This window comes from Lagenorhynchus albirostris, chromosome 20 (genome assembly GCF_949774975.1).
Source record: "Lagenorhynchus albirostris chromosome 20, mLagAlb1.1, whole genome shotgun sequence".
NCBI classification, from domain to species: domain Eukaryota; kingdom Metazoa; phylum Chordata; class Mammalia; order Artiodactyla; family Delphinidae; genus Lagenorhynchus; species Lagenorhynchus albirostris.
In genome coordinates this window covers 45,142,149-45,157,508 of record NC_083114.1, presented here as the reverse complement: position 1 = coordinate 45,157,508, position 15,360 = coordinate 45,142,149, and the positions used below count along the sequence as shown (strand labels likewise).

The window sequence follows — 15,360 nt, the reverse complement described above, 5'->3', positions numbered from 1 at the left end:
CACCATCCCATCCTTCTCAAAATATTCCAAAGTATACTGACATCTGGAATTTACTTTGAAATTTGTAAAAAATGATGCGTGGTTAAAGAGATGGGCAGATAGACAGATATGTGATAAAAATAATAAAATATTAATGATATAATCAAGGCAAGTAAACGAGGGTTTACTGTAAAATTGTCCTTTTTTGGGGTATATCCGAAAATTTTCCTAATAAAATGTTGAAGAAAAATACACAAAGAGGAAAAACATTCCAACAGGGTATACAAATAAGACAAGCTTTGGAAGGCAGTTTTTTAAAGAAATTTAATAACCACTCAAGACTCAGATCTGTGTGTGCATCTCTTCAATGCAAATTAGGCTTGTGACAGACAAATGAATGCTCTCTAGGAAACAGTCTCTGTGAGACCATCAATACAAATAATTATATATCTAGGCTTATAGAGAAAACTGACCTTTCTTTAACTATGGCAAAGAGTAAACATTTAAAAAACAAACAAAAGTGCATTAAGGCTAACAGACCAGCTCGTCCAAATGCAAATATAAACAGCTGCAGCAAGAGGAAAAGGGGAAGGGGAAGTGGGGGCAAAAGAGCTCTAACTGGATTTAGACTAAAGCTTATTTACTCATGGAAAACAACTATGAATCATCTTAAAAGAAGTCAGTCACAGGACTGGCAGAAGAAAGGGTGTATGTAATACAGACAAAGGTCTCGTGCAAACAGGAGCAGAGCTGTATTTCCTCACATTCTTCCATTATGGCTGCACAGCCTAGCCTGGAAGTACCTCTGTTCCTCAGAACAAAAGATAATTTCAGGCTTATTCTTAGGGTTCAGGCCATGTATGCTATTCCCTACACGGAGCAGAGGATAAAAACATGTTCTTCAGACAAAACCTGGTATCACTTTAGTGCCAAACGTAAGTCAAAAAACATGCTTATTTTTTTCTCAAGTATATTTATTAAACCAAGGCAGGGCTCATTTGTCTACTGAGTTTCTAGAAGACTCATTATTCCATTTACAAGAGTCAAATCTCTTTAGGATCTGTTCCTTATTTATGGCACTAAGGAATAGGACTACAATTGGCAGGTACTCCTACCCCAGGAAATGAGTTTTGGAAGAATGTAAAGCAATTTGAAGCAGGTCCTAGAAAACAATCTAAAAATAATAGCTTGAGAAATGTTCATTCCAGATAACTTGTTTAAAAAAAAAAAAAGATTAAATAAAGCAGAGTCACTTTTTGGGTGAGCAGGGAAACATAGAGAGCAGGGTGGGTAAAACTGCGGACTCAGAGCCAGGATGCTTCAGCTTGTATCCAGTCTCTGTTACTTATGGGCTGTGCGACCTTAAGATAGTGACTTATGTTCTTGGGATCTCAGTTCTCCTTATCTTTAAAACAGGGATAACCATGACATGTGAGGATTAAAATGAGTTAATACATGTAGTGTGCCTAGGACAGAGTCTGCTGGTTAACTCTGGTAGCTGCTACTACTATCCACATGATCAAGCCAAAAAAGAGTCCAGTGTAACCTAATCACCTCCCTCCCACACACATTTATTTAAAACAAACATAATGAAAAGGATATTGAGAACATACTGGCTCTCTTGGAGCCCTCATCCCTTTGAGTTTCTGACTTATGTCCCTTCTCCCTTTCACCCCCACCCCCCTGCAACATTTTGAAAGGGCCATGCTTGCCATCTTCACTTCCACAGCAGTAACTCATCCTAGCCTGGCTTCCTCCCATGTTACTCTGTTGAAATTGTTTTAGGTAATAACACTAAAGACTTTCTAAATTTTAAGTTCAATGAATTATTTTCAGTCTTTATACTTAACCATGATTTAGTATTTAACACTTCTAATAAATCCCCACTTTTTGAAATACATTCTGTTCTTGGGCTTTACATAATAATACTTTCTTCTAGTTCTTTTTTTGGTCCTCTCTTTCTGATATATCTTTAATGAGTCCTCCTCTTCTGCCCATCCCTAAAATATTGCCAATCTTAGGTTCTATATTTTATTATTTTTTTCTTCTTCATGATCTCCCTGGGTAATCTCAAAGGAACAGACTGATGGCTTTTATAACCATCTAAGTGGTGATGGTTTACATATCTGTTCCAGATCCCATTCCTAAACTCCTGTATAGCATTTCCAGCAATTTACAAGAGTTACCTATGTGGATTTCCAATAGATATCTCAAACTTAAAATGTTCAGAACTAAAGTTATTTTCTCACTCACCTTAACCTATTCTTTATTTTCCATTCATTATCTCAGTTAATGAAATATCACCATCTGCCTGGTCTCCCAAGATATGGGACTCACCAGGATTTCTTCTTTCTTGACCTTTACATCTAATTTGTCACAGGTCCTATCAATTATTCTTGAGGAATATCTCCCAGATATAATTTCTGTTTTCTTTTCCCATTCCACTGTTGCTCATAATGATATAATCTTTGGAGGTGTTGCCAGATTACTCTAAGCCTCAGTTTTGTTATCTGTAAAATGAGGATAATAAGAACATCTATCTCATAAGGCTAAACAAGAAAATGTACATTAAGTTCGTAGTTCAGAACCTAGTTAATCCTCAATGAATGACAGTCATATAGTTCAGATTCTCAACGTCTCTTGCTTTTTACCATGTACTTAAACAAGCTTTTAATGAATAACTTTGCATTCCACACAGCCCTCCTGTATACAGTCATCAATGATATGTATCTGATATAATCATTTCAGCCCCTACACTTCTACCCTCATATCTCATCAACTTACCCTACCACAATCACCCAACCTAGGAAGTCCTTATTAACTAGGACAGTTCTTGTCACAGGGTATGTACATTTAATAACATTTAATAAATGAATTAGTGAATGAAAACAGTGAATATGAATTTTCCATTCTTAACGGCAGGGAAATGTTTATAGACTTGGCTTTGGTAGGACAGCAGGGCTACAGGAAGACAGTTATAGGATGCAAACCAAAGTCTTTGAAAATCACTTGAACCATATTATAATAAAAAGAAACGAATCATTTGTTTGACACCTTTCAAGGATAAATTCCTGTTTAAAGGCTTCTGTCATAAACAAGAGGGCCATTAAGTAACAAGACATTCAGGGAAGAAAAACTGTTATTTTCGAAGCTCCGTACACATCACAGGCAAGGCCTGGATGCTGGCCAAGACACAAACAATCATATTCCTACAGGAAGCTGGGGGAAGGGAGAAAATGTGCCTTAGAGCTAGTGTCCAGAGAGGACAGGATATATTTTTTTAAAGACTAGTTTTCCTTTCTTTTAGAAAAGTTACTGAGAAGGCTGAAGTCACACATATCCACTTAGTAACTAAAGTCTTGCTAATGTGACATGTGGGATTTATTCTGTGCAAATAATAACCATATTTTTCTTCATCATTATAAGTAAATATGTATTTTAGCTTACAGAAAACCCAAGTCTAACTCTCAAGCCAGTCATTTTCTAAGGAGAGATGGGTTGATGCTCTGGTTCATTTCATCTATAATTTTCTTTTTAAAAATCTGACATGAATTTCCACTTCTGGTGAAGGAGAAACAAGGACTAGATTTGCCCTCCCACCTAAAACAACTCCAGAACAAACATATAAAGCTCTAGACAAAGTATATGAAATGACGGTTTTCAAGACACTAGACACAGGCAATGAAAAACAGTAATCCCTGAGAGATGAAAAACAAATGAGGTAAACCCTATGCCCACTCACAACATTGAGAAAATTTTCAGACCACTATGGAAGGAGAGAGAGCCCAGTCAGATTCTGGGAGACTCCCTTAGTTGAGTAGACTGAGCTGAGAATCCAGGGAGACCAAGGCAGCCACTGTTCAAAGAACAGAGTACTGGAAAGGAGAGAGCTGTACAGAAGTAATTCTGGAGACCTGTGGGGAGTAACCCTTGAGTAATCAGCAGGATAGTGATTAGCGCAAGTATGAGGATTGGAGACAAGAGTATCTGCAGCTTACACTGGGCCAGGAATAGTGCCTGCTCCTACCAGCCAGCATGGAAAACGTCACAATGCATAGGACATTGGATAAATCCAGGAAGACCTTGACTCAGTCGTATGGAATAATGAGATCTGTAAATATTGTCCTGGTTCTACTCAACAAATTTTAAAGGCAAGACCCAAAATTGATCATACTGTTTCCAAGTAAGTAAGACACATTCTAGAAAAAAGCTGAAGAATATTTATAGGAATACAAAAATATCCAACACCCGATAAGGTAAAACTCCCAATGTCTGGCATCCAAATGAAGATTGTCAGGCAAGCAGAAAGAAGCAGGAAAATATGAGCCATAAGTAGGAGAAAAACCAATCAACCAAAACTGACCCAGAACTGACCCAGATGTTAGAATTAGCAGAGAAAAGTATTAAAACCACGACTATATTCTATCTGTTCAAAAGGGACATGGAAGATACAAAAGACCCACATTGTGCTTCTACAGAAAAAAACATCAGAAATGAAAAATACACTAGATGGGATTTGGGACAAATCTGACATTACAAAAGAAAAGATGAGTAACCTTGAAGACACAGTAATAAAAACAATGCAAGGGCTTCCCTGGTGGCGCAGTGGTTGAGAGTCCGCCTGCCGATGCAGGGGACGCGGGTTTGTGCCCCGGTCCGGGAGGATCCCACATGCTGCGGAGCGGCTGGGCCCTTGAGCCATGGCCGCTGAGCCTGCGCGTCCGGAGCCTGTGCTCCGCAACGGGAGAGGCCCCAACAGTGAGAGGCCCATGTACCGCAAAAAAAAAAACCCACAAAAAAACAATGCAAAATGAAATACACAGAGAAAAAAGAGATAAACATAAAAAAACTATTAAAAAAAATAAAAAGAGCATCTGTGAACTGTGGGACAACTCCAAGTGGTTAAGTATAGGTGTAACTGGAGTCCTTAAAGGTGGAGGACAAAAAAACATATTTAAGTAAATAATGGCTATGAAATTTCCAAATATGACAAAAACTATAAACTTACTGATCCAGGAAACTCAATGAGCCCCAAGGCAAGAAACATGAAGAAAATGACACCAAGGCACATCACAGTCAACTTGCTCAAAACCAGTGATAAAGAGAAAAAAAATGCAGCCACAGAATAAAAAGACACATTAAGTACAGAGGAACAAAGATAAGGATGACAGCAGATCTCTTGTCAAAAACAATGCAAATGAGAAGGCAGTAGACCTAAAGCTTTAAATTATGAGAAGAAAAAACATGTCAATCTGGAATTCTATACCCACCAAAAATATCTTTCAAAAATAACGATGAAATAAAGATTTTCAGACATATAAAAGCTGAAAAAATTAATAATTAGTTACCAGCAGACCCATAGCATAAGAAATGTTAAAAGAAGTCCTTTAGGCAGAAGAAAAATGACATCAGATACAAAAATACGACAAAAGAAATGAAGAGCACCAGAAATGGGAACTATGTGGATTAACATATAAGATTTTTTTCACAACTCTTTAAAAGATAACTGACTTTTATATGGTGGGGTTTATAACATTTAGATAAATAAACTGTCTCACAACAATAACATAAAGGCTCAGAGGAGAGAAACAGAAATATACTATTGTGCAGAAAAGAGTTAACATAACAGGCCTAAGACTACTAACCCTTAGAAAGCCTGCTTACAAGATTGGCCCTTACTGAAGTTTGGGAACGTAGATTTCAAGAGGATTCACACCATTCCAAGAACTAAGAAGAATGGCTCACTGTGCCTAATTTGTTTGTACAAACAATATTGTTTATGCTGAATACTTGCTTTTCTTCTGGAAATCTGGAATTTTGGTATTTTTTTTTAGGCAAGGAGGTCTATGTGACCAGACCCCCATAAAAATCTTGGGCACTGAATCTCTAATGAGATCTCCTGGTAGACATTTCACACAGGTCACAACTTATTGCTGGAGGAATTAAGTGCATGTTGTGTGACTTCACTGAGAGAGAACACTTGGAAGCTTGTGTCCACTTTCCTCTGGACTTTCGCCCATCTACCTTTCCCTTTGCTGATTTTGTTTTGTATCATTCTACTGTAATAAAGCATAGCTATGGGAATGACTATATGCTGAGTACTGTGAGTCCTCCTAGTGAATCAGTGAACCTGAGGGACACCCCAGACACAAGTATTATAAAGGCCTTGAAAAATTTACCAAGACAGACCATATTTTGGCTCATGAAAAATTCTGGATAAATGTAAAAGAATTCATGCTGTTCAAAGTGTGTTCTTTGACCATAACAGAACTAAGTTAGGAATCAACAGCAGATATATATCTGGAAATTCCCCAGAAATATCCCTGAGATGAAGAAGAAATCAAAAAGCAAATTAGTATTTTGAACTGGATGAAAGTGAAAATACAAAAATCTGTGAAATACAGCTAAAGCAGTACTTAACAGGGAAATTTATAGCATTAAAATGCTTATATTAGAATAGAAGAAAGGTCTATGTCAATGACCTCACCGTTTACCTCAGCAAATTAGCAAATAAAGAAAAAAATCCCAAAGTAAGCAGAAGAAAGGAAATATAAAAATCGGAGTGGAAATAAAATAGTAAACAGAAAAACAATAGAAAAATTAATGAAAATAAAAGATTTAATAAGCTCAATAAAACTGATAAATCTCTAAGCAGACTAATAAGGAAAGAAAGAGAAGACATATCAATAAGGATAGAATCAAGAATGAGGGGTAACATGACTACAGATTAAAAGGGTTAAGGGATAACTGTGAACAATTTTATACCAATAAATTCAACAGGTTATATAAAATAGACAAATATCTTGAAAGACACAAACTAATGAAGCCCACTAAAAAAATCCACACATGACCTGAATAGCCTATACCTACTAAAGTAACTGAATTGATAGTTAAAACCTTCCTATAATTGAAACTGCAGACCCTGATGGCTTCATGAGCAAAAACCAATCATTTAAGGAAGAAATAACATCTATTTTACACAAACTCTTTATAAAACTGAAGAGGAGAGAATACTTTCTCATTACTATGGTATTAAAACCAGACAAAGACATTGCAAGAAAACTATAACCCAATATATCTCATGAACACAGATGCAAAAAAATATAAAAATTATAGTAAATTGAAGCCAATATAAAAAAATACACCATGATCAAGTGGATTTTATACTAGGAATTCAAAGTTGGCTTAACATTTGAAAAATCAATGTAATTCATCATATTAACAAAGCAAAAAAAAAAACCATATGATTATTTCCACAGATACAGAAAAACCACTTGACAAAATCCAACATAAACTGATTAAAAAATAAAAAATCAAACAACTCTTACAAACTAACAATAGTAGGGGAACAACCTCAACCTGATAAAGTGCATCTACTGAAAACCTATCACTAACGTATCTCATGGTGAAAGACTGAATGCTTTCTCTCAAAGATCAGAATAAGGTAAGGATTTCTGCTCTCTTTGCTTCTATTCAACAATGTACTAGTTCTAGTCAGAGTCACAAGATAAGAAAAAGAAAAAGGAAGAAGTAAAACTATGTTTGCAGACTATATGATTATCTTAATGTAGAAAATCCTATGGAATCTATTAAAAAGTCATTAGAGGGGGCTTCCCTGGTGGCGCAGTGGTTGAGAGTCCACCTGCCGATGCAGGGGACACAGGTTCGTGCCCTGGTCCGGGAAGATCCCACATGCCGCGGAGCAGCTAGGCCTGTGAGCCATGGCCGCTGAGCCTGCACGTCTGGAGCCTGTGCTCCGCAATGGGAGAGGCCACAACAGTGAGAGGCCCGCATACCGCAAAAAAAAAAAAAAAAGTCATTAGAAATAATAAATGAGTTTAGCAAGGTTTCAGGATACAGAAGCAATAGCAAGGTTTCAGGATATTCAGAAGCAATATACAAAAATCAATAGTACTTCTATGTAATTGTTCACTAGCAATGAACAATTAGAAACAGAAAGCAATACTATTTATAATAGCATAAGAAATATGAAATACTGAAGGGTAAATATGACAAAATATGTTCAACCTCTGTACATCTACAAAACATGGCTGAGAGAAGTTAAGGAAGACCTAAATGAATGGAGAGATATATTATGTTCATGGATTGGAAGATTCAACATTGATAAGAAGTCAATTTTCCTCAAATTGATTTACAGATCCAATGCAATCCCCATCGAAATTCCAGCAGGCTTTATGGGTAGAAATTTACAAGGTTTCATATGGAAATACAAAGAACCTGGAATAGCCATAACAATTCTGAAAATGAACAACAACATTGGAGGGTTAACGATACCTGATTTTAAGCTTTATTATAAAGCTACAGTAATCAAGAAGGTGTGGTATTAGCATCAAGATAAGACAAACAGATGAATGGAACAGAAGCAGTCCAGAAACAGATCCATACATATATGGATGACTGATTTTTGACAGTGCAAAGGTGCAAAAGGAATTCCGTAGAGGAAGAACAGTATTTGCAACAAATGATGTTAGAACAGTTGTATATCTACATGCCAAAAACAAAAACCCAGAAAACTTTGATACATATCACGCACTGCACCACATACAAAAATTAACCCAAAATCAATCACAGACCTAAACGTAAAACCTAAAACTGTAAAACGTCTAGAAGAAAATACAGGAGAAAATATTTGTGACTTTGGGTTTGTCAAAGAAATCTTAGGTACAACCCCAGAAGAACAATCCATCAAAGGCAAAAATTCATAAACTGGACTTCTAAGAACTTCTGCTCTTTAAAAGATACTGTTAAGAAAACGAAAAGACAAGCCCAAAACTGGGAAAACATATTTGCAAAGTACCCATCTGATAAAGGACTTGTATCCAAATTATATAACAAACCCTTGAAGCTCATTAATAAGAAAAGAAACCATCCAATAAAAGGGGACAAAATATCTGAATAGACACTTCACTAAAAAAGATATCTGATGGCAAATAATCATATGAGATGATTAACAATAAGCACAATGTTGTACAGCAGATCCCTAGAACTTTTTCATCTTGCATGACTCAAACTTTATATGCCCAATCAACAGCAACTCCCCATTTTCCACTCCCTGCAGGGCTTAGCAACCACCATCCGGCAATTAGTGTTTATATGCAACTGTTTCCCATCCCTAACACCCCGGTGTACTGAACTATGTACAATAAGCCATCGTATTGCTATTATTATATTACTTAAAGCTTTTTATATTATATTGTCTATGACATAGGATAGCATGGTGGTTAAGAGCACAGGCTCCAGAGTCTTCCACATATGAAATGAATCCTTGCACTGCCAACTACTAGACCTGTAACTCTAAGCAAGTTACTTAATCTCTCTAAGTCCCAGTTTCCTTACTACCCCACTTGCATCAAAGCGTTGTGAGGATTAAATAACACGTTTAAAGCTCTTAACACTGGGTCTATAAAGAATAAGAACTCCAATAAATGTAAGCTATCATTTTTATCTGTTTAAAAGTGCCCCATTCTCAGCATTTGTCTTAGTGTTTTAAGAAGTCTATTGTATTCTACTAATGTGGGGATAAAAAAGGGAAAAGGCTTATTTGCCTCTTGAAAATAACACTTTGAGTCTCTGAAAAACTTGTATATTAAATTTCAGCTTTCTGACATCCGTCTTATAGAAAAACATTTGTTGAGAAAAACCTGGAATCATTGCTGAGTGGAATTTTCAGGAAGGGAACAATGATCCTTGAAAAATAGTGGAAGAAATAGGGAAAATCCAACTCTCCTAAATGTTGCTACTTTTCACATGTTTCCTCACACTTAATATCTCAAAATGTGGGGAAAGTATAAAAATGGTAAACCTTTTAAAATGTGAAACATCTGATAAAAGAATTATATAACTATGTCAACATAGTTTTGTGCTATTAGATTGTTGGTCTTGAAGGTGAGATTTTTATTGGGGAATCAGAACTGGCTAATTACTTGAAATTTAAGATTAAACTTAAAAAAATTAATTAATTAATTGGCTGTATTGGGTCTTTGTTGCTGCACGCAGGCTTTCTCTAGCTGTGGTGAGCGGGGGGCTACTCTGTGTTGCAGTGTGCAGGCTTCTCATAGTGGTGGTTTCTCTTACTGCGGAGCATGGGCTCTAGGCATGCGGGCTTCAGTAGTTGTGGCACACAGGCTCAGCAGTTGTGGCTCACGAGCTCTAGAGCGCAGGCTCAGTAGTTGTGGCGCATGGGCTTAGTTGCTCCGCGGCATGTGGGATCTTCCTGGACCAGGGATCGAACCCGTATCACCTGCATTTGCAGGCGGATTCTTAACCGCTGCACCATCAGGGAAACCCAGATTCAACATTTTTAAAGTGAACACTCAGTGATGAAACAGCTATGGCCCTACAAAGGAAATTCTCCTGTGCTATATTTTGTTAGTATCTGGGGAAGTTATTACATAAAAAGTCTTTTATTACATACTGCAAGATTGGAACACTTAGATCATTTTACTGAATCAAAAATGTTTTACAAAGTGTTACCTAAATAAATTTACTGGCATTATGGTTAGTTTAATAAGATTTAGTCACTTTTGGAGAATATAATGATAGAAAGATTAACTGGGAAGCTATTCTTTAAATCTAATTTAGATCAAAACATAAAAATGGCTTAACAGTTATTTTTCTTTATTACACTTAAGGCATTTAAAAATATTTTCAGTGATTTATTCTTGCAGAACTAGATATCACGATTAGAATTTCTTTCATGTTACTCCACAGCCTTTCTTTAAGTAGTGTGTTATTTAATGCGAGAGGTCAATACGTGCCCTGTTAGAAGATTAAATGGTTTATAGACTCTTCTCTTTCCCAAAGGCTAATTTTCCCTTTCAGGTCTTGTGGAGGAACTTGGTTGTATATTAGCCACTGTTTGTGCCTTCAAATTTTAAGACAGATTTACCAACTAAAGCTGGTTTATATAAAAACCAGATCTGTGTACTGATCTGGAGCTACTTTAACAAGTAGTGATCTGCTTTAAAAAACTACAGCTAGACTACTCCAAAATGTATAAATCAGTTTTCTAGCAGACAAAGACATCCAGTTTGAGTACTGCATTTTAAAATTTTAGGGTACTTTGCAAAAGAGCTGGCTGGAGGTGAGAGGATCACCTCCTACAACTAAAGCTTACAATCTATCCTAATATTTATATATAGGCAGTTATGTGCATGCAACTTTATTTCTGGATTTTCGATTTACCTAAAAAGAAAGAAATTTTATCTTGGAAAAATAAAACAATGACCAGTGAGACAGAAAAGACTGATGGAAATATTCCCTTGTAAATGTGAGAGCTAGCCAGGCAATGATCAAGATGACTAAGCAACCTCAGGGATGTATGACTCAGTAGGCTAATGCAAGATTATTAGCTTCATGACATACAACTTAGCCATCTTCAGAAAGGATTCATTGTTTTGGAAAAGTAGGGGACTCACAAATGGCATGAAACACTGATTTTATTTGATAAAAATTCAATTTTTTGCTTTGACAAAGCCAAGTGAACTTTGTCAGGGTCAATTTCACATCAGTTCTGCCAATGAGTCAGACCATCATTTGCACATACGCCCCAACCTAGTATCTATTAAAGCAGCTATTAATTAAATCCAATGCCTGCAAATGGCCATTTATGTAATGGGATTTAGTAAAAGTCCTAAGGAAACCAACACATATTGAGAAATGAAGTTTTAATTAGGAATGTATAATCTCTTTAAGCAGAATACTGTGATGATGATTTCACATCAGGCAGGTTCCAGAGTCTTAGCAATAATGATCTGTTGTTAATTTACCCCAAGTAGCTACTATTCAAAGTCATTATGCTATGATTTGCTTTGTGTATTTTTTTTTTTTTTTTTTTTTGCGGTAGGCGGGCCTCTCACTGTTGTGGCCTCTCCCGTTGCGGAGCACAGGCTCCGGACGCGCAGGCCCAGCGGCCATGGCTCATGGGCCTAGCCGCTCCGCGGCATGTGGGATCTTCCCGAACCGGGGCACGAACCCGTGTCCCCTGCATCGGCAGGCAGACTCTCAACCACTGCGCCGCCAGGGAAGCCCTGCTTTGTGTATTTTAACTTCCCCTGCTTGCATTTATATATTCTTTCTTCAGATTTATTACATTTATCCATAAAAACCAACATCCTCTTCTTCCCTTTTACTGGACAGTAAACAGTTTCTTTCTTTATCTGGGTAAAAAGAGATTCCATTAAGGTGGTCAGAGAGAGTGAGAGGTTTCAGGTCTAGCATGACTCCACATTTACACAAGGTGATTAAATTAAAAATGGACCCTGAAAATAATTTTAAAAACTTGACTTAAAAACTTTAAGATTTCAAATTAATATCTGTCAAGGACATTAGGCTTTGGGACTTAAAAGGCACATGTAGTAGGTTAACTAGCTGTATACTCTGCATTAGGACACAATCTACTGTAACTATTTTGTCATTAGAGCTCAAGCTCTTGGATGGTTGACAGCTAGAAATCTACTGACTTGCTGCACTAAAATCCTGGACAGTGCACTTATGTGACCTCCTCCCCACTGTTGGGCTGGGTCTCTGGAAACATCAATTTTGGGAGAACAGTTGTTCAAAACAGCTGTCTTGAGAAGTAAAAAAAAAAAAAAAAAAAGACTTTTTACTAATGAAGCAAATGTTAATATTGAACTTGAAGATCCAAACTGTAGCTCATGGGTTACCTCAGCAACTTCTGCTTCAGCAGTCAAAAGACTATTATTATGATCAAACAACTGCAGTTATTATTAAGATAACTGTTAAATGAACTATGCCTGTACTATTAAACCATGTTCATGAATAACTTCTAACCAACTCTCAAACTACACTTTTCCACATTTCTGTAAACAGGCTGCGTGATCCTTAAAGGCATAAAACTTATCTTCAGTTACAATGGTATCCTCTAAACCAGTCTTTCTTAGTGTGATATTGGGACCCCTGGGGCTTCTCAAGACACTTTCGCGGGTCCACAAAGGCAAAACTATGTTCATAATATTAAGAGATTATTTGTCTTTTTCCACTCTTATTCTCTCACAAGGGTAGGGTGGAATTTTCCAGAGCTTACATTAACACTTAATGTGTCTACTATTAAAAAAAAAAAAGAATAGGTATTTTAACAATTTATCAGTTCTAATTTAATATGGTAAATATCAATCAATACAACTCATATAACACAAGCTTTTTAGGGTCCTCAATAATTTTTTAAGGTGGAAAGAGGTCCTGGGACCAAAAAGTTTGAGAACCACAGCTCTGAACAAAATAGTGCAGGACTGCCTGTATGAAGGGCCCAATAAATGCTTGCCATCTCTTCATATATCACAGTGATTTTACTTCAGATAATCTCTGCACTTGAAATCAGTCAGTTAATTTAGTACCCACTGGATATACTACAGTGTACATGACCATTAACTACCTTCTTCTGAAGATCCAGGGTCATTTAAAACCGGAATTGTGATTTAAAAACTATTTCATAGGACTTGTTTGAGTTATACTTTAAAATACAGAAAGATATACCTCTAATGTAGAAAGAGATACCTTAATGTACACTAAAAAAGTTTTAAATCACTTTATTACTTTTCTGGGGTAAAGTTGTTTTACTTCAATCATAACCAGAGTTAGCAGAAGATATAAAACTGAAATATGACTGCAATTTGTATGTTCCTTAAAATAAAAGTAGAAAACATGATGTGACATGATTTTTTAAAATTATACCAGGAAAACAATATGATTCTGTTTCTATAGTAAAGTGTACTGTTTTGGATATAATAACCACAAATTATAAAGGCTTGCCAAACAGGTCTACAGAAACACAAGGAAAATCTGTCCAAGTTTGCTTTCCTTTCTTGTTAATGTCTAAGCTACAGAGTTCATTTGTAAATAGTAATCAAGATAACATGTTTTTGAGGGAAGGTTATTGTCTAGGGCTTCAAAGTTCTAAATAAAAGTATGCTAATTTTAGAAGATAAAATACTTACTAAACACCCTGTCTCTTATGGATTAATACACTCAACTGGATGGCATGTTCCAACCCTTTGGACTGCTAAAAGAAAACTTATTGAAAGAAAAGACAGCTTTAAGGAACTGAAACACTAATACCATAGCACACTCATCAACGGACAAACTCCATCTTTAAGTATTAATGTAAGCAGTAAGTTGAAACCCTATCTGCAAGGGATATGAAATTAGTTTTGTTAGGAATGCATTATTCAGGTGGAGAGCTTCCTAAAGATTTAGGTATGCTTTGGAAAAATCTTTGGAGGCACTTTGGTTTTACTGAATGTTTAGGCTGAAGCTCAGTGAAATGGAAAAGATTTTCGTTGTATTCTATACACAGCTGATATCTATGTGTAAACATCAAGGTCACCAGAATGTATCTGTCGAAGACCTTACTAAAATCTTTAGATACTGGAAGTAGACATGTGTCATCAAGTATCAATAAAACCCAACATGAAGAGTTCTCAAAAATACATAGCTGGAATCTGTCATTTATTTTGTTTTTGATGTAGTATAAAATCCATTATTCAATGACTAGCAAAGCAGAAAATAAAATCAACAATGTCAGTATGTTTTTCAGTAATGCAATGCAAGGTGATGCCAATGTGGCAGATTTTCAATCAAATCTGAAGGTCTATATAGATCAATAGTTATATCCCATCTTCTTTATTATGCCTTCTGGTCATGGCACAAATAATTTAGTTGGCCTTTGAATAAATTTATTCAGGCTTTGGACATGATCAGTATAGCAGCACTAAAGTAATACTTGACATAATTCCACTTTCTGGGATAAGCAACTAAGATGTGGCTAACTGAAGAAACAGCAAGCAGGATGGATAGGATTGGGAACTAAAACCATGACTGAGGCCATCAACTCACCACTGTTGATGGGAGGTATGGTAATTGTAGCAATACAACTAATTATCTTATGCTCCTAGTTTCTGAGCCATCAGTGAAAAACGGTCAGCCTAATGACTTCCAGAATGGACAGCAGGCATGTTTGAGTCCCTTCCTGTGTGAGTTATGCATGTGGCACTATACAGATTAGAGTAGGGCACAGGAAAAGGGGTGAGGAGAAGAGCAAAGATGCAAATAATCTATAAGATAAAATAAATAATGCACCTGATGTAGTAGAGCTATGGATTACTAGATACTAGAGAAAGCAGACCATCTGTTAAGACTATCACAGACAGTTTGGTTCACTTGCACAAACAAGAGGCACAAGCAGAGACACCAATAACAGGCCTCTCAACTAGACTGTGGTTATAACAAAATGAAAAGTCTTCAAAAACATCAGGTTCCTGACTGCAGAAGCATGTAGCATGCACAAAAAACAGGTGTCTGAATGGGAAAAGGATAAGTTGTTTAGATGTTGCCAGGACAGGA

The 15,360-nt window shown here is 36.4% G+C and overlaps 1 protein-coding gene across 1 annotated transcript in view; it reads right to left on the bottom strand.

Annotated features, from left to right (window-relative positions):
• TANC2 (tetratricopeptide repeat, ankyrin repeat and coiled-coil containing 2) overlaps positions 1-15,360 on the bottom strand; it is a 361,552-nt gene that overhangs the window by 108,369 nt on the left and 237,823 nt on the right. The window lies entirely within an intron of this gene.